This window comes from Narcine bancroftii, chromosome 4 (assembly GCF_036971445.1).
Source record: "Narcine bancroftii isolate sNarBan1 chromosome 4, sNarBan1.hap1, whole genome shotgun sequence".
Taxonomy (NCBI): domain Eukaryota; kingdom Metazoa; phylum Chordata; class Chondrichthyes; order Torpediniformes; family Narcinidae; genus Narcine; species Narcine bancroftii.
In genome coordinates, this window is record NC_091472.1 from 36471623 (window position 1) to 36497096 (window position 25474).

Below are 25474 nucleotides of genomic sequence, written 5' to 3' on the forward strand. Positions count from 1 at the left end.
TTCAATGATATTTCTGTTTCTGTAAGATATAGTATAACATCATCTGCAAACAAGCTAATTTTATGTTCTCTATCTTCTATCATAAAACCCTTAATTTCATTATCTCTTCTTACACTTCTGCCAATGGTTCTATAGCCAATGCAAATAAAAATGGTGATAATGGACATCCTTGTCTAGATGACCTTTCTTTTTTTTTTAAACTTTATTTAAAATTTTATGACATGAATAAAATAAAAATTACATTTAAAGAAATAATAAAAAATAAGATAATAAAAATTAGAATACTACATCATTAAACTACACAAATTACCCCCCCCCAATAATTATAACAACATTAATCGTCTAATTTAAAATTAGTCCAACCCTCCCCTCCCCAAAATAGTGAAGAATTAATTAACAATGTGGTAAATAAAATAGAAAAAACCCCACTTACAAAAAAAAGGATAAAATTTAACAACAAAAAAAATTACTAACAACAAAAAAAATCAATACTAAAATAATACCCTTAAACATATATTTAAATCAGACATAATACACGTATTTAACAAATGAAATCAACTTTAAAACTAAGTTTAAATATTAAAATCATATATCAACCACATATCTGTTATACAAAAAATCATAATTAATAATACATAAATACAGAATTTCCATTAATACCAAGTTTCCTTTATAATTCATTGAGAGAACAAAAACATCCCTTAGAAAAACAATCAGATAAACTTTTTATTCCCTTCCCCTCCCCTTATATAAAAAAAGAAAAAAAAGTTCAAACTCTTATAAAATTCTCCATATTCTTCATTTATATCATCTTCAATATTCTCTATCGAAATTAACTTAATTTTATTAAACTCTTCTCCCTCAATGTATTTGTACTTAATTTTCTTCTTTTTCTTCTTATCACCTTTCCCCTCATCTTCCTCTTCATCTAATTCAACATCCTCAATTTTTGACTTATTATCTTCTGTGACATCATCCTCTTAAAAAAAGAGAGAAAAAAGAGAAAAACCCCCCCCAAAAAAAAGAGAAAAAAAAAGGAGAGAAAAAAGACCCTCCTAATTCCCTCTCAATTACAATCAGAAAACAAAAAGAGTTAAAAAAATTATTTATTTAAAAAAAATAATTTTAAAAAAACCTTCACTTCTTAACCCAAAAATTAAAAAGAAAAAAAAACAGGTCGGAGGTCATGACTACCTCCTCCTGTTTAAACCGCCCAAAGCGGTAACTCCCCCAAAATATTGGGTGTGAGGTAACTCACAGGTAGCTGATGACTTCTGGAAACTAGTGCCCACCCAGTTCCCTCTCCCAACTCCCATTTCATTAAACTATCATTATTATTTAAACTATTTAAACTCTTCTTAAAAAAAAGATAAAAGATTAATTTTTTTAAATCAACGTTACCACTTCGGTCACCATTGCTTCCATTTCTTTTAAACATCTGGATCCCACCTTACATCTCTACTCTCTTTGGAGACCTTAAAGGACTACATCGTTCCTGAAACTTCATGATTGGTAGAGACTGAGCAAAGTCCATAACCTCTTTAGGATTGTCAAAGAACTTTGGCTGATTTCCATCCTGAAAAATCTTCAGTACCGCAGAATACCTGAATATTGCCTTATGTCTTTTTTTCCACAACTGTTCTTTCACAGAATTAAATTCGCGTCGTTGAAACATAATTTCTTGACTCAAATCTTAATAGAAGAAAACAGTATTATTCTGAACCATCAAAGGAGATCTATTTTGCTGGGCATTTCTAATAGCCATATGTAAAATTGCCTCTCTGTCACAATAGTTTAAACAACGGATCAAAACAGATCTTGGATTCTGTCCTGAAAAAGATTTTCTTCTTAAAACTCTATGAGCACGTTCCAGTATTAAACCTTCAGGGAATTTATCCTGTCCTAACACTCGTGGAATCCATTCTGTAAAAAATTTTCTTGGATCTGGTCCTTCTATGCCTTCTGGCAAACCAACAATTTTCACGTTGTTCCGTCTAGATTGATTCTTTTTGCTAAATTTTTATTTTGGATCTGCAATGTTTCAATTATTCTATTTTCATCTTGCAGTTGATCCTGTACATCGACTAAACCTTGATCACACATTTCAAATCTTTCAATGGTTTCAAGCTTAAAAGCTCCATTAATGGCTTCCGCCATCGCATTAATCTTGGAAATAAATGGGTTCACAAAATTAGCTAAGTGACTCAATACAGAATATATCTTATCTTCAAGATCCTTAACAAACATTTCAACAGAAGTAGATTCAGGCATAATGGGGTCTTGCTGTTCCTTAGAGACCACGGGATCTTCTGTCTCTTCCCTTAATTTAGTATCTTTTCTAGCAGTTTGACTTTGTATAAAAATCCCTCTCAAAGTCCCCCCAGCAATGCCAGGAGACTGAAGATCAGGGTTATCTTTAAGCCAAATCTCTTTAATCATCTTCACTGAATCGATGTCTGGAAAAACCGTTGTAATTGAAGATGCATTTTGCAGCGCCACCACTGTAGCAGTCGAATGACAGCTCTTTAACACTCCAGCTGGTGGCGCCCCAGCTGATTCAACTGTCAAAGTCTCAGTAACAGCACTCACAGTGGCCATTGTGTGAAATACTGGCACCCAGCCAGCTCTTTGTTCTGAAAACTGCTGAGTGCGACCTTCAGAGAGCCTTACCGGTTTAAAACGGAGTTTCAATGCCGAATTCTGTACATCTTCTTCTGGATCCATTCTAGGTTAAGTCCTGGCTTCTTGTAAACAAGTAGGCTCAGATAATTTCGGAAAATGTAGTTTTTTAACAGTCTGTTGATGTTTTCTTTTACCTTTTTTTTTGCATATAAACCATTAGGCACTCATCCAGCACCTCTTATTATTTATAAACTTTTAAAAGAACTTTAATGGGCACTTAAAGACAAAACAATAAATCAGAGTCAGGAGAGGTCTGGAAGGCACGTCTGTTCCCTACGCCATCTTGCCACGCCCCCTAGATGACCTTTCTAATGGAAAAGGTTTAGATATTTGCCTATTCGTGACTACCTTAGCTTTTGGATGATTATACAAAGTCTTATCCAATTTATAAAATAATTTGGAATTCGTTCCACTTCAATACTTTAAATAAAAAGTCCCATTCTCATCTATCAAATGCTTTTTCTGCATCTAAAGCCACCACTACTGCTGGAATTTTTTTCTTTCTTAGCTACATTTAATAAACATAAATTTAACTATATGATCCGCAAATCTTCTGTGTTTAATAAAGCCAGAGTTCCTACCTTTTCTCAGAGTCTTGGGAGCACTGCCGCGGGTGTCTCCTCTGTGTCTTGGGCTGCTGGCACAAACTCTCCTGGAATTTTCAGTGAGGTGCCTTATACCGAAGACAAAGTTAAGTCTTTTTTGGGAGCTATGCAGATTCCAAGAAGCACCCACAGGAGCTCGTCTACCCAATCCAGGCCTCGGAGGTGGGCCATCAAGGCCGACTTCAAGTGCAGGTGGAAACACTCTACCAGGCTATTGGACTGTGGATGGTAGGCCATGGTGTGGTGCACCTGGGTCCCAAGTGGTTGTGCACTTGGGTCCCAAGTGGTTGTGCCAGCACCGACCATAGATTGGACGTGAACTGTGACCCCCACCTCCCCCACCCCTCATCTGAGGTGATGTTGGCAGATAGGCCAAAACATGCAAATCATCTTGCAGTGAGGACTCTGGCACAGGACTCCATGAACGTGTCAGTGAGCAGAAAACCTTCTGGCCACCTGGTAAACCTGTCGACCATGGTGAACAGGTACCTTGCACCTCCCCTCTCTCCCCCCCCCCCGGAGACTCGCAGCGGACCAATGACAACTACATGGACATGCTCAAACTTCCTGTGTGTTGGCTTGAAGGGTTGAAGGGGGATCTTCAAGTGCGTTTGGACTTTGGAGGTCTGTCAGTGTATTCATATTCTTGCCCAGTGCTTGACCTGCTTGTGTAGGCCGTGCCAAGCAAACCTATCCACCACCAGTTGGATGGTTGCCCAAGTGGACATGTGGTCCAAACCATGTAGTGCCTTGAAAATGCAACACCTCCAAGCAGCTGTAACGATGGGCCGGGGTTGGCCGTGGACACACCACAGTGGAGCTTGCTCCCTGTTGGGCTAATGGGGATGTCCTCAAGTTGCAGGCCCAAGACTGCGGTGTGGTAGGCCAGAGCTGCTGTGCCTCGGTTAGCACCATGTAGTCCAACCCTGGGAACAGGGAGTGCATCGAGTGGATGGAGGTGCGAAACAGTGTGTCAGCCATGACATTGTTTTCCCCAGAGATGTGTTTAATGGTGGTGTTATACTCCGTGTTGTATGACAGGTGACATTGCTGCCGTGCAGACCATGGATCCAACACTTCGGCGAATGCAAAGGTGAGGGGTTTGTGGTCCGTAAAGACTGTGAACTCCCAACTTTCCAAGAAATACCATAAGTGCAGGTTAGCAAGATAAATGGTTAGCAGCTCCCTGTAGAAGGCACTGTATTTCAGCTTCGGGGGTTACAGGTGTCAGCTGAAGAATGCGAGTGGTCTCCACTGCCCTTCAATTAGTTGTTGCAGCACGCCACCGTCTACTGAGTTGGAAGCGTCAACTGTGAAGGGTGTGTTCACATCCATTCACGGGTGTACCAGGAGGGTGGCAAGGATTGCAAGGATGTCCTTGGCCTGCTCGAAAGCCGCTGCTGACTCAAGGTGGAAGGTGATTTCCTTGGCCTTGCTGGACACCAGGCCGAACAAGGGTCAGGCCTTTGACAATAGGAATTGATGGTAAAAGTTGATCGTGCCCATGAACCCCTGTAGGCTTTTGACTGTACCGGGCCTGGCAAACTGGCGTATGCACTCAACTTTCACTGACAAGGGAACTGCTCAATGCCGGTTGATGCGGTGCCCAAGGAAACAATGGCTGACAGCCCCAACTGGCACTTCACAGGGTTGATGGCCAGGCCGCATTCACTGAGGCGGCAGCAGAATTGGTGCAGGTGTGTCAAATTCTCTTGGTGTGAGTGGCTGGCGATCAGAATATCATCTAAGTAGATGAAGACAAAATCCAAACCGCGCCCCACCAAGTCCATGAGCCGCTGGAATGTTTGTGCCACGTTCTTGAGTCCGAGAGCCATCCGCAGGAACTTGAATGGACCTAATGGGATGATGAGGCCATCTTGGGAACATCAGCAAACCAGGTCAACTTTGAAAAAGATGCGTGCCCTATGCAAATTGGTCATAAAGTCCTGAATGTGGGGCACTAGGAAGCGGTTGGCTGTGGTGGCATCATTGAGCCTGCTGTAGTCACTGCATGGCCTCCATCCTCCAGCTGACTTGGGCAGCATATGCAGTGGAGAGCGCCAGATGATCCCCATCCCTTCCATTCTTCTCAACTTCTTGACGATGTGGAGTTTGTCAGGATGGAGCCTACATGCCCGGGAGTGTAGTGATGGTCCTTGAGTGGGAATGTGGTGCTGTACACCATGTTTGGGTGTGTCTGTGGAGAACTGCAGCATGATCAGGAACTTCACTAGTACTCTAGCAAATTCATTGCCTGAGTCCATAGAGTCCAGGTGTGGGGCCAGTAACTTGGCTTTGCCAAGCAAGAATGTCTGAAAGGTCTTGGCATTCACTAAGCACCGTTCCTTGAGTTCCACTAGGAGACACCCAATGAAAGCTGTGACACTGCTGCCAGCGTAAATGACCAGGTGAAATGGCTGGAACCAACTGTAGTAGGATGGTTTGCGAGCCTTATATGCAAATGTTACTGTGGTTGGTAGCAGTGAGCACCGTTCCTGAATTCTCTGCACTGGTGTCGTGGCTTGGGGGTGGTGCGGTGGTGGCAAAAGACACTAATCTCTGCCCCTAGTCTATGAGGAACTTTCGTCCACAGTGTCAGTCCCATAAGTAAAGGAGGCTATCATGGTGGCCAGGCAGTGTAGCCATTAGTGACGTCCGGCCCTGGCATTTCCCGGAAAAGAACAGTGTGAGTGGCAATATTGGGCTCCTGAACCCCATTTTTGATGGTTAAAACGGTCTGAACTGAGGTCACTCCTTGCTGCGGTCGTCACTGGTTTTGTTGGTGGCATGGGGGAAGGCCTGGGCTTTAGGGCATGATGCAGCAACTTGGTCAATGGAGGCCCTGCTATGCTGCTTGGTGTGACACAGGATATCTGCACAGGCCGCTACTTTGCATGGGTCTCTGAAATTAGCATCAACAGATATCTTCTGGCATCTGCTCGAGAAAGACTTGTTCAAACAGTAAACAAGGCTAATGGCCATCTGCTCGTGCTAGCCTCTCGTTCATTAAGGCCAATGGCGTGTGGTCACCTGAGCTATCCACGTGGAGCAATCGTGCTGGACACTCACATCAGGAGAGGCCAAATGTACGGATCAAGAGCACCTTGATTGTTTCATACCTGTCCACAACTGGTGGCTGGTGTAGGAAGTTGATGATGTGGCCTGCTGTTTCCTGGTTGAGTGAACCATCCACATAGTAGTACTTTGTGGCATCTGAGATGATTTGACTGACCTGGAATTGGGCTTCAGCCTGTTCAGACCAGATCTGCAGTTGCAAGGTCCAGAAAGTTGGCATTTTCAGTGAAACTGCATTCTGCATGGACGGGTTGGTTATCGTTGAATCTAAATGGCATTTGGACCATCGGGGTCACCAGTGTAGTTGCACAACGCATGCGGTGAGCGAAAGAACATGCAGAGTCGAAAGTGAGTTGAACCAACTGACTTTAATAGAACTTTTTTGTGCGCTTAAATCCCTCAGAACCCAATGACACTTGTGTCTCCCGGGACCTTTATGATGTCAGCTGCCAAGCTGGGGACTTGCCTTGCACCCGGAGCTCTTACAGTCAGATCTGCCGTAGACTGTTGTGTGGTGGAGTCGCCACAATATGCAATTAAGCAAGAATGGTATGTTTTTATATTGCAAGAGGATTTGAATATAAGAGCAATGACATTTTTATCAAATTATATGGTCTACATCTTGAATATTGATCAAAAGTCTGATCTCCCAACCTAAAGTTTGTCAATCTGCATTGCTCTTAACATTTTTGTATATTAACAAATAAAATAGCCCATCTCACTCTTTGGAAGCAGTTTTATGGAGCATGAACACGTGACTCTAAAAATATGTTTTTATTCCATATTTCTAGATTTGCTCATGGTATAGATAAGTGATGGAAGAGTTGTTTCATTATTATTGATGGTGCTCCAAATATGCCCTGCAACATAAACAAGTTAAATAGAATTTGGAATACCAGCTTTTACAATTTATTGCAGAGCTGTTTCCACTTGAGAAACAATTAATTATGAACTCAGTTTGTATCTAGGAGCCATATTTTCACTTTATTTTGAAGGTACCAGCAGTCATAGTGACTAATTATTGTACACCCTGGGTCATATACATTTATAGCAATGAGATTTAAATGGCTGACCTAATTAGCTTGCTTTTCTGCATGCTATCAGGAGCTTTAAAAGTTTTTGTTTTGTGGTGTAGAAGTGCATTAAAAAAATAATTAGCAACACTGAAATTTATACCACATAATTTAGCATTTCAATCCATTGTCCTTTTCCTTTTTAGTAAATGACTCACCTCCTAACATTCCAGGCTCTTTACCTCATTGACTAGGTCAAGTCAGGAGTGTGATGGAATACTTTACACTTGCCTGCAGCTCAAACAACTCAAGAAGATCAGATCTCACTAAAATCAGCAAAACCTATACCTTTATAATCTTGAATAAAAACAGAAAATGCAGGTCAGGCAGTATTTGGGGAAAGACTCTCCACCAGAATTAGAAAATAGAGAAAATAAGTTATTTTTAAGTTGCATGGGAGGTGTGGAGGAACAAATAACAGAAGGAATATATATTTGTGATAGAGTGAGGCCAGGGTTACCAATGGGGATAAGTTATAGGAATAATAAGAACATAAGAAATATGAACCAGGAGTAGGCTATCTGCCCATCAAGCCTGCTTCGCCATTCAATGAGATCATGGCTGATCTGATGATAGGCTCACCTCCACCTACCCATATACCTTAATTACTTTACTATATAGAAATCTAACCAACTTTGTCTGAAATATATTTACTGAAGTAGTTGCCACTGCTTCAATGGGGAGCAATTCCACAGATTTACAAAATTAATTAATGGTTGGGGGTGGGGTGGTGGGGGGAAGAGTTAGACAGAAAAATGAAAGAAAATAAACAAAAGCTATGAAATGAGGACAATGGGCAAGGGAGAATACAAACTAAATCTAAAAGTTGCATAATTCTGGCCCAAATGGTCAGACTGTACTAGTGGGGAGAGAAAAACTGAACCAATTTCTGGAATAAATGTTAACCCAAAGGTCATGTCTGATATCTTGGTTGGAGAATTTAAAAATGAACTGAGAAGGTTGGAATGTGCCTGGGTGAAAGATCAGATGCTGTTCCTCAAGTTTACATTGAGCATTATTACAGCAGTGCAATAACCCATGAACAGGTGGAAGCAGGAATGAGATGGAAAATTAAGGTTAACTGAACACAGGTTCTCTGCAAAGTAGTCATAAAATTTCCAATGCAAAGAAGACCACAGAGTGAACACAAAATGCACTACACTATCATGGTAAAAATACAAATGGAGGAGCTTGGGTTTCTGTCTGGTGGAAATGAAAGGACAGATATTGTATCTCCTGCAGTTGCTTGGGAATTGTTGGTGGTGGTGATGGAAGAGTGGACCAAGGAGTTATGAAGGGAAATTATGTCTGGTGTGGAATCACAGAGGTCATGAAAATTATGAGGATTGAATGCATAATCTTGTAAGGTAGCAGGAACATCTCTTTCTAGGAAAAATTGTATGAAAATAGAGATACGGGAAATAGATGAGATGTGATCACATCTCTGTGAACTATAGTTGAATGAGAACCATGGTGCAGAAACCAAAAAAGCCATGTGTGGGAAGTCTCATCATCAAAACAAATGTAATGACTAACAAGGAAGTTAGAGAATGGAATCAAGCCCAAGACGGAGGAAATAGACATGGTAGAGATAGCTGTATCAGTAGGTTTATAATGGGTGATTGTTACTGGCCAATCTTCTGAGATAGGGATGGAGAGATACAGAAAGGCAAGAGTCAGAGATGGGACAGGTGAAGGAGAGAGCAGTTAATGGCAGCAGAAATAATATAATCCAATGCCTCTAGCACATTGATGGACTATATTGTCATTTACCACTTTCAACACTTCTAACAAAATTCCTCTCCTGGAGCCAAGAGTTTAAAAAGTGTTGAACTATCAAATTCTGGGTATGCCTACAACTGACGTTTGACTGACCTCTCTAATACAGGCCAGGCAGCATTTGTGGAAAGACTCTTCAACAGTGTAATTGTCAGTAAATTCACAGCTCTCTCTGCCTGTTTGGGTGTGTGCAGCCTGAAGCTCCTTGCTCCGATAATAAGCTATTCCATTCTTTAATGTGTAAACAACATATTTTAATACATAATCTACATTGAAAAACATGCATGTTTTCATGCACAGAAAGGAAAATTGATAAATATTACAGGTAAACAATATATTAACTGTAAGGGAAAAAAAAAGGTGTTTGGTTGTTAAGCCTATAAAGCATGGTTTGGTCAAAAAATAATATGGTCAATAACAATGAATAAAATAAGAAGACCAAGGTGCTTCAAAGCACAAAGGCAAAGCTTGAGCTGTTTATAACCTCATGGTGGGCTTTACTTGCATCAACTTCTGAGTTCCAATTTTCATAACTCAGAATGTAGGTGTAGCGTGTCGAATGACTCAAAAACTTGTTGATTCAAACCAAGGCTTTTATTAACAAAAGACTGGAGCGTAGTACATCGAGGTCGACCAGTCCAGACTGACCTGGGTCTGGTTAGGAGCAGCCCTTTATGACCTGCCAGTAGGCGTGGCTACAGCTCTCAGCCAATCACAAGTACTATATGTAAATATATACATTGGTGATAGTATCCTGTACTATCACAGAAGGAAGAAACTCATTAAACAAATCCCAGGAAAAATTAACTACTTTCAAGTTCAAGTTTATTATCATCTGATGCACAAGTGCAACCCAAATAAACAGTGTTCTCCAGCCCTCAGAGCAAAACACACAGGCACAAAACAATTCATAACAGTCAACAATACACAAATGAGACAAATATTAATATAAATAAATAGATTTTATTTGATGTATTACACACGTTAAATTATTTGTACATTCTTGGTCAATACTTTGTAAAATATCGGCCGTTGGCCATTGGGCTCCAATGATTAAAACATTACGCTGGAACTTTGCTACCTTTGACTTCCTATGGATGCTGTGTGACTTGCTGACTTCCTCCAACACTTTTGTGAACTACAGTTTACATTGCCTTAGGCTTAAAATTTGTTCTGATTGCAAAACTGACCCTACCCTTGCAGTACAAAAGTCCAATTGAGAGTTTAAAAAAAATTCATCATGCCAAATTGAAATTCAACCTTTACAACATCATGAACATAAAGGACTCTGGATCCAATTTGAAATGTCAATTCCATTTGATGGCTTTGGAAAATTAAACTGAGTTGTCAAATTCTAGTCCTTTACATAAACATTGGCTACTGCCCTGGACATAGTTGAACAACAAAGAATAAACAATTACAGTGGCTCTGCAAAAATATTCACAATTGAAAGCGAGGTCTTCTATAGTGCCCACAACAAGGTCAAAGAGGTTCTCGTTCCAACTTGTGAAAAGGCTGCAAACTTCAAGGGAACTGACTGTGACCGATACACAGAATTCCCATCTGATGAACTGAACATCACAAAGAAATCTACTCTTTAGTACTGCCTTTGCTGTCATTTCTCACCTTTTAATAAGTCATAAACTAAACAAACACTTACTCGCAAAGATGAGGAAACAGTTTGCCAAAAACATTGTACTTGGGACAGATGCAGGTCATGATGAGATGTTTTGTCACTGAGAAAAGGGAAGGAGCTTTGCAAGTGAAATCCAAGCACCTCTCTAAGAACCCTCACACCACATATCCAAGGGTCTCAGTGGTACAAGGATTTATTTCAAACCAGAGGACAAAATTGAATACAAAAAAACCCAGATGACCTGATGAATTACCAAGAGATTTAATACACAGATTATCATATGACATGATTAGTCCATAAGATATAGGAGGATATGTAGGCCATTTGGCCCATCGAGACCACTCTGCCGAGCAGATCAATTCTCCCACATTCCCGCTCTCTTGACTTCTCCTTATAACCTCTGATACCATGACTATTCAGATAACTATCAATCTCTGCCTTAAATACACCCAATGACCTGGTGCCTTCAACCGCCTGTGGCAACAAATTCCACAGATTCACTACCCTCTGCTAAAGAAATTCCTGCGCATATCTGTTTTACAAGGGTGTCCTTCAATCCTGAAGTTCTGCCCTCTTGTCCTGGACTCTCCTACCATGAGGAACAACTTTACCACATCTACTCTGTTCAGGCCTTTCAACATCAAAATGCCCTTATGAAGAACCACCCCCCCCTCCCCCCCACCAAATTTGTTCTTCAGAACTCCAATACTGTCCAAGAGCCAACAAACATTCATCATATGCTAAACCCTTAATTCCAGGAATGATTCTTGTGAATCTTCTCTGAACCCTCTCCAATGAAGCACATATTTTCTTAAATAATAAGCCTAAAACTGTACCCTGCACTCCTCACCAGTGTCTTATAAAGCTTCAACATCATATCCTTGCTCTTACATCTGATTCCTCCAGATATGAATGTGGAGGATTTGCATTCGCCTTCTTCAACACCAACTCAACCTGGAGGTTAACCTTTAGGGTATCCCGCATAAGAACTCCCAAGCCTCTTTGCACCTCCAAATTTTGAATTTTCTCCCTATCCAAATAATAGTCAGCCCTTTTATTCTTTCTACCAAAGTGCATAACTGGACACTTTCCAACACTGAATTTCATTCACCACTTCTTTGCCCATTCTACTAATCTATCTAAGTCTATCTGCAGCCTCTCTGATTCCCACTTATGACCTGCCCCGCTAGCCACAGCACCATTGATTCTGCCGTCCAAATCATTAATATGCAATGTAAAAAGAAGTGGTCCCAACTCTGACCTTTGCGGAACACCTCTGGTAACCAGAATACTCTCCCACTCCGTTTTCTGCCTATCACCCAATGCTCTACCTGCATTAGTATTTTTCCTGTAATTCTATGTGTTCTCATCTTATAACCATATAACCATTTACGGAGTGGAAACAGGGCATGTTGGCCTTTCGAGTCCGCACTGGTTTAAATATTATTAATAAATAGTAGAGTCACGGAGAGTTGTTTTAACAATCATTCGGCAGTTTCACTGCCAGTGGGAAGAAGCTCTTTCTCAGCTTGTTGGTTCTGGCTCTGATTCTTCTGCATCTTTCCTCCCCCCCTCCAAACGGAAGTAGCTGGAAGATGCTGCATGCAGGGTGATGGGGGACCTCCATGGTTTTGCAAGCCCTCTTCAAACAATGACTCCATTGTATTCCATTAGAAAAAATAACATAAAATTTAAGAAATAACATTACAATATTTGAACAAATATGGGAGCCATACATGAAACATAATAGAGAAAACCTACCGTGGACATCTACCACCTAAAATGATAGAAGGAGAAGATAATGAAAAGAACTGACTCAGTGGAATTTCTTGTTTATTTTTATTGAGTGACAACATTGTTTGACGGGTTTAATGTATCTTAGATTCTGAACTTTAAATGAATGGGAGGGGAGGTAGGGAGGGTGGGAGGGGAAGAAGGGGGGGGTAGAAAACGACACTATATATTTGAAAAGGAAAATGTATGTATCTTGATCAATGTGGTTTATAGTGTGAAAAATAAAAAAATTTAAAAAAAACAATGACTCCAGTAAGTCACATCAATGTGTTGTGTTAAACAGTCTCAAGTGTGTAATCTTGTCGAAGACCTTTTGAAAATCCAAATATACAACATCCACTGCATCTCCTTTGTATAACCTGGTTTCATCAAAAGATCACAGAAGGTTTTTCAGGCAAGCTTTCTATCTAATATTCCATTTAAAATCCACGTCATAATTTAAAGAATGGGGAAGATGGATCTCTGCAGCAGTTAAACTTTTACCATTGCACTTAGCCTTAATATGACAACTTAATATTAAAAATAGCAAATCCACTTTCACCTTTGGTGAATGCGTATTTCTGACAGGTGTTCTGAGTGCACTTCTTTATGACTGAAGGTGGATCCTATTCTCCACATAGTTGCAGACATTGAACAGATTCTATTTCAAAGTTTTTTGAAAAAATCTTGAGATCATTAAACATTCCTTTAGATGATTAAGGAATCCCTGGTCAAAATAAGTCTGGAAAATCAGTACAGTCACAGCAGAAAGCTTTCGGAGAGCCCAGGGCTTTGATGATGGTGACCCAAGAACCAAAATGTGGTCCAACTTCTGGATCTCTGCCCACCATTGTTTGCTACTTGTGCACTTCTCCACACCACTTCTAAGTACATTACTGGCTGAATTTGTCATGCCTTCTTTCATCTGTCAAGATATTGCAGAGCCTTCAGGAATCAAAATATGATAGAACCCGTGGGGAAATATTGCAGATTCTGCACTATCACACCTTGCCTAAAACACAAAGCAATAATACATTTGTGTAATGTATTCATCCTCAGCATTGATATAAATTAGTTGAGAACTTACTTGGTTCACTAGAGCTTTGATGCTTTGGCTACCATATAGATTTTGTGGACCAGTTTTTAGGGTAAAATTTAGGGGGGTTAACTATTACATGAATACTACTTTTGACTGAGGTAAGTACCTGCATTGTTTGAGGCTTCGGGAGCTCGGATGGGAGGGCGGCCAGGGAATCAGGAACTCAGATGGGAGGGCGGCGGAAATACACACAATATATGGAAAATGCTAGATATTTTGGCCAAAATAGGAGGTTGAATTTTACATTGTATTTAATATTGCAGTCATATATAGAGTATTTTGTAAATTATGGGATTGTGGCTTTAAATTGCAATATAATTAACTCAGGAGGTTTGCTATGATATTGGAAACCCTGGCAAACTTCTATGGATATATAGTGGAAAGTGTGCTGACTGGCTGCATCATAGCCTGATATGGAGGCACCGATACTTCTGAGCAGAAAGCCCTGCAAAATGTAATGGAAACAGTGCAGTACATCACAGGCAAAACTCTCCCCACCATCAAGAAAATCTATTTGGAACACTACCATCGGAGAACAGCAAAAAGCGAGGATCCACACCACCCAGGATATGCTCTGTTTTCTGTGCTGCCATCAGAAAAGAGGTAGAGGTGCCACAGGACTTGTACCACCAGATCCAGCCACAGTTGCTACCCCTCCATTATCAGACTCCTAAACAACACTCAATCAGAGACTCTTTTGAGGACATACGTTGCACATTATTTATTACTGAGTATTTTTTTCTGTATTACGTAGCCAGACTATTATATTTCTTTCACTGTTTGCATTTCTCTTTTTTTTATACTTATCTCCTTTCTTGAGTACAATTTATAGTTATCAATAAGTAGAAATTCTGGCTGGCCTGCAGGAAAAAGAGTCTCAGAGTTGTATGTGATGTCATATATGTGCTCTGGCAATATATTTGAACTTGGAACTTAATTTTGAAGAAAAAGGACATTATCAGAATTGAGAGTAGAGAACTTGAGTTAATTTGATTAAATATTTTATCAATTGGAGCAAATTTCAATAAACCAAGAGAAGCTCTGAAACCATCAATGTGTTCTTTAGCACCATTCGTGAAATAAGATATTGACTACATAAAAGAGTCTGGAAAAACAACCAACTGAAAAACCTCACAAAGATTAGCGTATACAGAGCCGTTGTCATACCCACACTCCTGTTCGGCTCCGAATCATGGGTCCTCTACCGGCATCACCTACAGCTCCTAGAACGCTTCCACCAGCGTTGTCTCCGCTCCATCCTCAACATTCATTGGAGCGACTTCATCTCCAACATCGAAGTACTCGAGATGGCAGAGGCCGACAGCATCGAATCCACGCTGCTGAAGATCCAACTGCGCTGGGTAGGTCACGTCTCCAGAATGGAGGACCATCGCCTTCCCAAGATCGTGTTATATGGCAAGCTCTCCACTGGCCACCGAGACAGAGGTGCACCAAAGAAAAAGTACAAGGACTGCCTAAAGAAATCTCTTGGTGCCTGCCACATTGACCACCGCCAATAGGCTGATATCGCCTCAAACCGTGCATCTTGGTGCCTCACAGTTCGGCAGGCAGCAACCTCCTTTGAAGAAGACCGCAGAGCATACCTCACTGACAAAAGACAAAGGAGGAAAAACCCAACACCCAACCCCAACCAACCAATTTTCCCTTGCAACCGCTGCAACCGTGTCTGCCTGTCCCGCATCGGACTTGTCAGCCACAAACGAGCCTGCAGCTGACGTGGACATTACCCCTCCATAAATCTTCGTCCACGAAGCCAAGCCAAAGAAAAAAAGAATGTATTGAATAACCATCCAAGCAGTACAAGAATTAAGAGAGTTTACTGAATGCATTATAAGATAATATGTTTAAATTGTTATTCACAAGGTAGGAAATAGCAACATAAAAAAAACTTTGGGAGGGGATTCTTTTGGATTGGTATTTGATAACCAGAAGCCCTGCCGCATACAGGATCATACAGTTTGAGCCTTTTATGTATAGTCTAAAGTTAACCTTGTACATACAGGCAGAAGAACCATTTGCTTTAGATATGCTGAGTTTCATGGCTGGTGTGGAACCTGGAACAGACATTTCCCTGGGAGAAGAGATGGTGGAGGATGTTACAGAGGTCAATCATAATGAGAGACAGAGAGGCTGAGGAAGTTGAGGTGCTCAGAAGGATCATTGTCACAAAACATGCAATTGGCGATTTGACAGATTGTCTTCATACCTGGGGCCAGATTTTATATTTAAATTTAGGCATGCATCACTGTAACAGGCCCTTTCAGCCTATGAGCCCATGCTTCCCAATTGACAACCGCAGTTCATTTTGAACAGTGGGAGGAAACCGGAGCACCCAGAAGAAACCCACACAGGCACGGGGAGAACGAACAACTCCTTATAAACAGCGCTGTCATTTGAACTCCGGACGCTGCCGGTGTTACAGCATCACGCTAGCTGGCATGCTAACCGTGTCACCCTCATGAAATATAAGCTGTGGCGGTCTGAAGAAAGTGTCTTGGTTCATATAAACAGGAAGCTAAAAGCAACAATAGGATGAAATACCTGATAAAAACGGGTGTTAGGCATGGAGCAACAGCAGGAAAGTATAGATTAGGACAGAGAAACTGAGAAGAATTGATGGAAACTTTGCAGGAAATTATTCTAACTGTAGACACAAGCATGGTTAACAGCAGTGTGTGCAATGCAATTACAATGGCAGGACGAGGGTTAAAACCTGGTACTGTCTGTGGGTTTCCTCCAGGTGTTCCAATTTCCTCCCACCTCCAAAGACGCATGGGGTTTATAAGTTCATTGGTGAAGTAGATTCTGAAATCGAAAGCAAAAATCACTCTGTTGGAGGATATCTGCAGATACTGTCACCAGGATCTCCAACCAAAAGGTTGACTGGGCCTTTACCTCTGGCTGACCTGTTGAATTCTTTCAGCTGCTCATATTTTATTCCAATAGTAGGATGTGTTCTAAGCAATTCAAATTCCTACTCCTGCATTAACACCACACAAAGCTCATTATAACCAAAGGAAAATATGTCGCCTCAGTTACAAGCCAACTTTCTTAGGAACTAAAATTAACATCAGCTTCACTGGCGGTTCTGCAGAGTTAGTATGACAGCATCACAACAGTTTTCTTCTGTCCAGAAATGGTTGCCTCGTAATCCATTTAGCTTTGTTGAAAAATAATGCTAATCCAGGTAAAGACTCCTTGAACAAACCTTTCCTCTTCTTGATGTTTACTTCTTTAAGTAGCCATTCCTCATTAAATTAAGGGAGAGCAAATGGCTACAAAATTATTCTTTAGAGCAAGTAAAAGGCCACTTGCACTTACTGTTTTTAAAAGCATCAGAAATCATCTCACACTTATCTTACAATTCATTTTCTCATCAAGTACACATTGCATCTTCATATATGTATTGTACAGTTTTCTGATAAGCTATTTCAACAGTATTATCCAATGCAAAACTTTTCCTTTCTTTAAATCTTAGATGCAGACATACCATCATTTTTGCCTCAGTATCTGTGGTGATGCACCACTAGCCTACTGCAGGGGGTGACCTGTGTACCTGCAGGAAGAGCACTGAAGGACAAGACAACACCTAGCCAGCTGTCAATCAGCCAACCTGAATGGATCAAACCCTACCCGAGTGGCTGCCATTCATCCACCAGGATATAAGCCACATCCGGCCCCTCAAGGTCAGTCACATGGAGCCAGCAGAGCTAACTGCAGCAGAGACTTTAAATGGAATTAAAACCTGTTGATCAGTCTTGAAGTCTTGTGTCTGCTTTCTCTATGACAGAGCACCACAATTTATTCCACTTAAAATTTTAAGCTGCTATGGAGAAGCTCCTAAGCACCGGGAGCCTCGAAGTTGACCCACGCCACCCGGAAGCGCAAGCACACTTAGAAATCTGGAGGCACACGATTGAAGCAATCATCGAGGCACATGCCAACTTCCTAGACTCTGACAGGAAAAAGCTCACCTTGCTCCACTCGAAGTTGAGTCCCTGAGCCTTCCAGGCCCTCAAGGACTGCACTGAGTACTTGGAGGTGATGAACACCCTGGAAACCATGTATAAACCCCCAACAAATCTGGTTTTCACCAGGTACCTTGGACGCTCCATGATGGATGTAAAAATCAATGGGCAGGTAAAAAAGTGCCTAATCGACAGTGGCAGCACCGAGAGTTTCATTCACCCGAGTGTGGCCCACTCACTAAAGTTAAAAATCCACCCCATCACCTTCTCTATTGCCTTCGCAGCCAAGGACCAGACTATCAATATCCTTGGGCACTGCAGGCTCCTGGTCATGCCCAAACTCTGCGCCCCAGTCCTCCTGGGCTTAGATTTCCAATGCCACCTGCAGGGCGTCACCTGCTTATACCATTTTATCAAGTCCCGGAATCTCCTGTACACCATCAGGGGCGTCAGGACCATGACCAAGGCAATGCCAGGTCTGCACAGAATGAAAACCTCGCTTTATCCACCCACTCCAGGCTCATGTCATGAAGGCCACTCACCCTTCGTGGGCCTCAGCATGGACTTCAAGGGGCCCTTGCCTTCCACAAATTGGAACATCTATTTCCTCACAGTCATAGACGAGTACTCCCGCTTCCCTTTTGCTATCCTTTGCCCAGACACCTCCACGTCCACCGTCATCAGGGCACTGACACAGATCTTCACCATGTTTGGCTACCCCGCATTTATCCACAGCAACTGGGGGTTCTAGCTTCATGACTGAGGAACTACGCTAGTACCTGACAGCAAGGGGCATTACAACTAGTCGCACGACTAATTACAACCCAAGAGGTAATGGGCAAGTGGAACGTGAAAACGGGGAGATCTGGAAGGCAGTTCTCCTGGCCCTTAAGTCAAAAGGGTGGTCCGTGGAATACTGGCAGGACACCCTTCCCAAGGCGCTCCATGCCATTCGGTCACTCCTGTGCACGGCTACCATCGAGACCCCTCACGAACACCTGTTTTCATTCCTCAGGAGATTGGCGACGGGAACGTCTCTCCCAGCATAGCTCGCATCCCTGGGACTAGTGCTCCTGCGTAGACATGTGCGGGCACACAAGGCCGAACCCCTGGTCGAGCAGGTATTCCTCCTACACACAAACCACAACTATGCCTATATTAGATTTGGTAGCGGGAGGGAGGACACCATCTCAACCAGGAACCTGGCACTAGCAGGAGCACCCACCACAGCATCCTCCAGCCCAGGACCCCTCCAACCTGACACACATCCCCGACCCTGTACAGCTATGGGGCACTCAAGACCTCCTTGGGCACCAAGGACATACTATAACCATGGGGGACGAACCCATCCCCCTGCCCATCCAATGTGACACACACACCTTAACCCCAGCCCCCCTGGCCACTCCTCTGTGCTGCACTATGCTAGCCACTCCAGCCCCTGCCCCCAGCCCCTGCACACCCTCACCGACCAGTGACGAGGAGCCTGTCCTGTGATGGTCTCAGAGACTCCGACGGCCGCCGGACTATCTCAATCTGTAAATACTGTATATATGTTTTGGGGCTCTTAACTGCAACTCCCCCCGGGACAATTTTAGAGAAGGGGGTGAATGTGGTGGTACACCACTGGCCTACTGCAGGGGGAAACCTCTGTACCTGCAGAAGAGCACGGGGACAAGACAACACCTGGCCAGCTGTCAATCAGCCGACCTGAATAGACCAAGCCCCACCCGGTCGGGTGTCAATCGCCCTCTGGGATATAAACCTGAGCCAGCCCTTTGAAGACACTCTCAGAGTTTACAGCAGCTCTCCTCACAACTGACTCTGTGGAAGTTCATGTCGAATAAAGTTTGTTGTCCAGTCTTTTGGTTTTGTGTGTTTGCTTCTGATTGACAGCGCACCACAGAAGGTACAGCCATTTCTTTTAACGTTGGGCTGCCATGGTCTGTAAAAGAAATCCAATTGCAGGCATACAAACAGAGACCAAGAGAAAGAAAGATCCAAGGAGGAAGGAACAAAAAAGTACAATGCTTCACAAAAAATGAACATAGAAGTGGTGAAGAAAGGCTCATGAGAATTATCTGGTAGCCAGGTAGGGATGTAAGAAAGGACTGTGGGAGAGCTAGAAAAGGCCTTGGCAAGTAAGGTCAAGGAAAACCCAAAGGGTCTCAATGCATACATGAAGAAAAGAAAGATGATGAGAGCGAAGATAGGGTCACTTAAGGATAAAGAAGGCAATGTGTGCCTGGAGGTGGCGGAAATTGGGAAGGTTCTAAATTAATACTTTGCTTCAGTAGTCACCAGAAAAAAAGAACCTAGGTTGAAGTGAGGTCAGAATGGAACAAGCTTATGTTGAAACATTAAGGTTGATAAATCCCCTGGACCAGATGTGATATACCCCAGGTTGCTATGGAAAGGGAGGGAACAGATGCTGGGCATTGGCAATGATCTTTGCATCCTCCTGACCACAGAAGAGGTATCGGAGGATTGAGAATGGCAAATGTGGTCCCCATGTTTTAAAAAAAACGTAACAGGGAGAATCCTGGGAATTATAGACCAGTGTGTCTTAAATCAGCAATGGGCAAACCATTGGAAATTATTTTTAAGAACAGAATTTACAAGCATTTAGAGAAGTACAGTCTTCTCAGGAATAGTCTTCTCAGGGGATAGTCATGTCTCACAAGCCTAATTGATTTTTTTGAGTAGGTAACAAAAGAAATTGATGAAGGTAGGGTGGTTGATTTGGTCAATATGGATTTTAGTAAGACATTTGACAAGGTCCCCCATGGGGAACTCATTCAGAAAATCACGAGACTGGGGATCCATGGCTGTGTGGATTCAGAATTTGCTTGCCTATAGAAAGTAGAGAGTAATCGTGGACAGGAAGTACTCTGTCTGGAGGTCAATAACTAGTGGAGTTCTGCAGAGCTCTGTTCTGGGACCCCTGCTCTTTGTTATTTTTTAAATGACCTGAATGAAGAAGTGAAGGGATGAGTCAGTAAGTTTCTAGAAGATACAAAGATTGGAGGTGTTGTGGAGAGTGTTGAAGGTTGTTGTAGGTTACAGGATACAGACAGAATGCAGAATTGGATGGAAAATTGGCAGACGGAGTTCAGTCTGAAAGTGTGAGGCGATGCATTTTGGAAGATCAAACTTGAAGACATAGAACGTGGTTAATGGTCGGATGACATTGTGGAGGAACAGAGGGACCTTTGGGTCCAAATCTACACATCTCTTAAGGTTGCCGCACAGGTTGACAGGATAGTTAAGAAGGCCTATGATGTATTGGGCTTCATTAGTCAGAGGATTGAGTTCAGGAGTCATCAGGTCATGGTGAGGCTACACTTGGAATATTGTTTTCAGTTCTGGGCACCTCATTGCAGATTTACAGAATGTTGCCTGGATTGGAAAATATGTCTTAAGAGGCAAGGTTAGCAGAGCTAGGGCTTTTCTCTGGAACAAAATAGGATGAGAGGTGACATAATAGAGGTCTGCAAGATTATAAGAGGCATAGATAAGGTAGACAGCCAGGACCTTTTTCCCAGTGTGGGAGAAGCAAACAACACAGGACATCTGTTCAAAGTGAAGGGAGGAAAGTTTAGAGGAGACATCAGAGGTAAGTTTTTTTACACAGTGGCTGCCAGGGGTAATGATGGAGGTTGGAACACTAGAGGCATTTAAGAGACTTTTAAACAGACACATGGATGAAAGGAAAACAGAGGGTTATGAGGTAGGGAGGGTTTAGTATTTTTGGCGGTAGGTATTTATAGGTCAGCACAACATTATGGAGTACTGTGCTGTAATGATCTATGTTCGATGAACCTCAAAAGATAAAAATGCTTTGAAGAACATCATCATACGGGGAAGAAATTGAAAAAATGGTATTATGAGTTATGTCAATTATGTAAAAACAGTCAAATTTCAGTCAAAGATAATGGAGTGGTTTATATTCCCAGTAGTTGCTGTACCATGAATACAGATCTAAATGCCTTTTAAGCAGAGTTTGGATTTAGTGATAACTGTAGCAGCGGGAGATTGAATTTGTAGGCAGAAGGGCTGGGAGAATGTAATAAAAGGTTCTAAAATCAATGTTCTGGATGTGTGCACCAGGACTTTATAAGGTCAGAAGGGTAAAATCAGAGCATTGGTATTGATTCAGCAATGATCTGATTTTTGTTTTTTGTTAAGTGAATCGATTGGTTCTGTGGTCTCTTCTTTTTCAACTTGCATTCTATACATGTTTTGGGTAAAAGAGGTTTGTCTCAGACAGATATTTTTAAAATTATTTTATTTAACAAATTTTAGACCATACATGTAGTCAAATAGATCATTAAAATATGAATGCATAAATAGACAAATTTCTGCTGCATGATGGTTGTAACTCAACCCCTCCAACCCCCCCTCCCCCACCTAAAAGATGCCAAAAAAAGTGTGTGAGAAGAAAAAAAGAAAGAAAATAAGAAAGGTTGCTGGAAAGCGCCGTTCACTTCATGGATTTCAATTCGTTATTTAACTAGTCTTTTTTGGAGAATGTTAAGGTGGACCTGAGGACTGGAAGAAACTCAACTAAAGATTTATACCTAAGATCTGCAAATGTGTTCTCCATTTTTTCAGAAATGTGTCATACTTATTTCTTAGATTGTAAGTAATTTTCTCAAGGGGAACACAGCTATGCATTTCTGCATTCCAGTATCCCCTACCTAGATGGGAATCAGACTTCGAAATATCTGCAATACACTTTCTGGTCACAGCCAATGCAATTTTAACAAATTCAACGATATTTAGATCATTTCAATTTTGGTCTTATCCCAGTAAAAACAATTCTGGGTTTTGAGGAAATGGGATTCCAATAATCTGTTCTAAAAGTTTTCATAAATCCACCTAAAAATGTCTCACAGATAGACATTTGTTTTCCTTGTGCAATGCAAGTTATGGACACCCTGTACATACAAATTAAATTTGGAAAGCTGGTTTGATGGCCGGGAATGATTGCCTTCTCTCCCCATCCACCACACCACCTGCCCTCCCCTCTCTCCGCTGAGCTGTAACAATGGGGGTGCAAGCAGATACCCTCATTTAGAGTCAGTGAGGCCTGCTGGCAACCACTCTTTCGATGCCTATTATAACTGTTTCTGTGATCTTCTCCCATTCGCTGTTTTTGTCCATGTACAACTTACAAAACAATCCCCAGCAAAGGTATCCTGTCATAACCAGGGGGCTTTCTGTAACCAATTTTTCACTTTCTGTTCAGTTACTGCCACATATGCCAATAGCCAGAAATGATTATGGGGTCTCTAACATGCAAATAAAACAGAAGTGTTTATTCAATTAAAGATGGAAAGAATAGTTCCACAATAGTCCATGTATATCTTGTTAGATCATCTGATGAGCAATTTGAGGTGAAGTGGTAATTGTAATACTAACAAATTGTGCCCCAATACCTCCTGCATGTTCAGCTCTTGATCTCATGCATGTTGCTTTGGGGAAGTAATGGCCAAGAAGAATTCAAGGAAAACCGTAGGATTTACTCTCCAAATTTCAAATATCATCCCTTCAAAATATTTTTTTTCACCAGATTAGTATCTTATAGTAGGGCGGCACAGTTAGCGTAGCAACACTATTACAGCACCAGTGACCCGGGTTCAAATCCAACACTGTCTGTAAGGAGTTTGTATGTTCTCCCAGTATGTGTGTGGGTCTCCTCCGAGCGCTCTGGTTTCCTTCCACCCTTCAAAATTTACTGGGGTTGTAGGTTGATTGGGTTATTTGGGGGCACAGGCCTGTGGCCAGAAGGGTCTGTTACCATGCTGTAAGTCTAAATTTTTAAAAAAATATATAAATCTTCTGCCTCCTTCCCAGTTGTGTATATTGCAAGAAAACTGAACTAATATGATTGAACTTGAATTTGAATTGAATTATATTGTCATGTGTGCCAAGATACAGTAAAAAAAATTGTTTTGTGTGCTGATTGGGCAAATCAACCCACCAGCAGTACAAAACAGGTAGTACAAAAATAATAAACAAACAAATATATAAGACAACAGTATAGGAAGTAATTCCAGTCAGTCATATAGTGCAGGGTTTAGAAAAATAACAAAAATATACTGAATGGTATCTTTTGCCTGTGTGCAATCCATTTAAGGATTGCCGATAAAGCAGGGAAGAATCTGTCTTTGAATCTGGAAGTTCGTGTTTTCAAGTACATGTATCTTCTGTCCAACAGAAAGGAGGAGAAGAGAGTATGACTAGGGTTGATGGGTCCTTTAATAAGTTGGCGACTTTCCCACAATAGCAGGAAGCATAGATGGAGTTGATGGAGGGGAAATTGGTTTGCGTGATGCCTGAGCTTCAGGTTTCTTCTGCAGTTTCTTATGGTCTTGGAAAGAGCAGTTCCCATACCAAGGTGTAATGCATCTGGACAGGATGCTTTCTGTAAAAGCTGGTAAGAAACCTTAGGGAAATGCTGAATTTCTTCAGACCTCTGAGAAATTAGACTCATCAATGCACTTTCTTGGTCGTTACATCAACATGGTTACACCGGAACAGGTTGTTGGTGAAATGTATTCTAAAAAATTTGAAGTTCTTCACCATCTCCACCTCAGCAATTGTTGATCCATGCTGTGGTATGTGTTCCTCTCCATTTCCTGAAGTAAATGACTGGCTCATTAATTTTGCTGACATTGAGGAAGAGGTTGTTACCTTGATGCCATGCCACTAGACTCTCTACCTTTTCTTGTACACTGTCACATCATCATTGAGATCCACCCAATGACAGTGATGTCATCTGTAAACATGGAGTTAGAGCAGTGTTTGGCCACACATTGGTTCAATACATTTCAGCAAAATTGATTTTCTCTTAGAATTGATCAAACTTGATCAAAGCCCTTTGCTGTACTCATTTTAAAAGAACTTTGAGTCAGAAAGTTTTACAGCACAAAAATAGCCCTTCAGCCCAACTTGTCCATGCAAACTAAGTTGTGAATATTTATTATCTATCTATCTTTTATATTTATTATCTACTTCCATTCTGTAATTTAGTATTTACTATTGGAATAGTTTTCATTTATAAAATACTTGTTTGGCTGTGGCAAGTAAAAATTATGGGTGCATATGTGCATCGTATGACAATAAACTCATTATCTTTTTCATTATTACCTTAATTTTCCAACACAAAAATTATTGAGGCTTGACCTGGATCACCATATTTTTTTGCAAACTCAATGGCACGGATGCCAGTCATACCTCATTCTACCAAGCTGGAGCCTGCTGCATACTTTTCTCAATGGTTTTCAGATGGACTCGAATTCATCCAACTGAGGTGATAAACTCAATTGTACAGGCTTTGTTGAAAAGACCCTATTTTCCAGGCTACTTAACATAGTTTACCAGGAAATTAGCTTATTTTTGAATCAACATTCTGATGATACTTAAAGTTGCAAAATAAAAAAAATTCATAAATTCCTTTTGTGTTTATTCAGTCCTTCAAAATCATCCTTCTGGTAAAAGGGTGAACTTTGCAGCATTCCGCAACTGATGCACTGTCTAATGTCAAGAATGTCAGCTCACATTACTTCATAGAGAGTTGAGAAGATTCCCCATTATGCCTTTTGTCTGAGCCTGATGTGACAGAATCAGTCCCCACTCTGGCTCATGGCACTTATCAGTTAGTCAGTGTTCCTAAGGGGAGAGAATTTCAAGTGCACCATATTCAGTGTCAAATCAAGCCCTATCCCCCTTAGGAAGCTGTGCATTGCATTATTAAAGCA

General features: G+C 41.5%; 1 long non-coding RNA gene across 2 annotated transcripts in view; it reads left to right on the plus strand.

The window, feature by feature from the left end:
- LOC138760463 (uncharacterized) overlaps positions 1-17472 on the plus strand; it is a 49994-nt gene extending 32522 nt beyond the window's left edge. For both annotated transcript variants that reach the window (XR_011355625.1, XR_011355624.1), the window contains 2 exons: positions 6766-6911; positions 17222-17472. This is a non-coding gene — a long non-coding RNA (uncharacterized lncRNA). The remainder of the gene's footprint in view (positions 1-6765; positions 6912-17221) is intronic.
- The last annotated feature ends 8002 nt before the right edge of the window (positions 17473-25474 follow it).